This window comes from Galeopterus variegatus, unplaced genomic scaffold (genome assembly GCF_000696425.1).
Source record: "Galeopterus variegatus unplaced genomic scaffold, G_variegatus-3.0.2 Scaffold9581, whole genome shotgun sequence".
NCBI classification, from domain to species: domain Eukaryota; kingdom Metazoa; phylum Chordata; class Mammalia; order Dermoptera; family Cynocephalidae; genus Galeopterus; species Galeopterus variegatus.
The window spans coordinates 60457-62764 of NW_007735692.1; positions in this window are offsets into that span (position 1 = coordinate 60457).

Sequence of the window (2308 nt, forward strand, 5' to 3'; positions counted from 1 at the left end):
TGTGGGCAGCCTCTCCCCTCAGCGGGACCACCCGTGACTCCAGGCTCGCGAACAAGCGCCGGGAAGGTGAGGACCACTTGGCACTTTGTAATCGCATCGCCTCTTCCAGCTGGAGGCCAGGCCGTAGCTGTAGCCCTGAGAGAGCCAGACGGGAGCATCTCCTCTCATCAAAGACAGGAAAGCCGAGATCGGGCAGGTTTGCACCGGCCGGGACGCACGGGGCTGCTGAGACGTCCAGGGACACTTCTCTGTCCATTCCCGCTCCCTGCGTGTCCAGGGCCAACTAGACGGAGGCCCCCAACTCACAGAGATGGGCACGAGAGGGACAGACGGGGCAGGAGACGGGTAGCGGTGTCATGCAAGAGCTACACAGTCATCAGCCGTGAGAAGCTGGAAATGCCATCCACGCTGGGGCTGTCTCACTTGTTTTAACTTGCATTTTAAAATACAGTCGATATTTCAAATGCCAGTTTGAACAGCCATCCCAGTTTGTTTGGGATTCTCCTGCTTTTAGCTCCAAAAGTCCCACATACTGGGTACACTGGTGTCCTGGGGCTGCCATAACCAATTAGCACATCCTGAATGGCTTATAATAACAGAAGTGAATTGTCTCACAGCGGTGGAGGCCGGGGGTGTGAAATCAAGGCTCCAGCAGGGTCAGTGCCTTCTGGAAGCTCTGAGGGAGAACCCGCCCCGCGCTGCCCTCCCCGCACTCTGGTGGTCACCCGCGAGCCTCGCACTCCTGGGCTGTGGACACGTCGCTCCCACCTCCCCGCCTGAGTCTTCACAGGCTTCCCTCTTGGTCTCTCTGCGTCCCACATCTCCCTCTGCCTTTCTCTTATAAGGACACCTGTCATTCGATTTAGGACCCTCCCCAAATGCAGGATGATTTGATCTCAAGATCCTCACCTTAATTACACCTGCAAAAACCCTTTTTTCCAAATAAGGTCACAGTCCCAGGCTCCAGGAGTTAGGACATATCCTTCTGGGGAACACTATTCAACCTGCTACAACAGGAAACCTCTCAGTCCCGGACACACCAGGATGACGGGCACCCCTGTCCTCCCACCACGTCTACTACCAGGGCTGCCCCTGCAACCCCGGCCCGGAGCCAACATGTGACAGGAGGCAGAGACCATGGGAGGGGCTCTGATCCATTCAGGGAGGGGACACCTCACTGCCAGCTCTGAGCAAGGCTGTGTGGCCAGTCCCAACTCCTTGGGAGTGGAGAGACAAAGAAGGTCCCTTATCTGCCTACAAGCATGTGGTAGCCGCCCCTTGCCTGGGTGGAAGACGCTGCGACCCCGCACCTGCGGTCAAGCCTCCCAGCACCCTTCTCCTCTGACTCTCCCTTCACTATAGTCTCCTCTTCTGCCCTCAATTTGGTTTGGTTTTCTTGCTTTTAAAAAAAAAATCTTAATGTATTTCTATGAGGCAACTAAGTCCTTTGATACCGTGATACTGTGACAATGACATCTAAGAGTCGCTGAGCACCAGCTCTCTGCCAGGCTCTTTGCTTCCTCTCGGTGGTCACCGCACATGGAATCTACTACTCAGACCCCTCCCAGCCCCCTGGCCAACTCCAAATCTGAATCCAGGCGTGCCGCCTCCGGAGGCCCAGGCCTCACCCCACACCCCGAGCTCTGGCTCTGTCCTTCCCCTGCGAGGCCCCCACACTTGCCACCCCACAGCCACGCCTGCCAGCCTGCTCACTGGCTTAGCCTCTCCATAAAGGCTCAGAGGACACCCGGCAGAAACACCGCCGTCTGCCCTGGTCCTGGGCAGGCTCTCGTGAATAAGAATCTCTGCATGTTCCGATTCAGCCTCTGGGAACCCGGAGGCTGCTCAAGCTGCCCCTGATGGAGACCTTACTTCATCCCTGCAAGAGAGAAGCCTGCAGCACGGCCGGCAGTGCACGGGTCACAGAGAAGCCAAATCAGGAGCCCAGACCCACACCTGCTGGGCCCCGGCATCAGCCAGGCCTGAGCAAACCCCACCCCACGCCACCCAATGTGGGGGCATCTGCCAGAGGCCAGGAGCTGGTGGGCCCTAAACCCAGGATGGAAATCAGGAGCAGGAAGAAGAGGAAGCAGGTGGTGGCAAGAGCCCACGTGCAGAAGTCAGTCCTGACATCCACATTTTTCAAGAGATGACAGAAATCTGAACTTTTATGTGCAAGAGCCCCCTTTTAAACTTCAGTTCCAGGGGCCAGCCCATGGCTCACTCGGGAGAGTGCGGTGCTGATATCACCAAGGCCACGGGTTCAGATCCCTATATAGGGATGGCCGGTTTGCTCACTGGGTGAGCG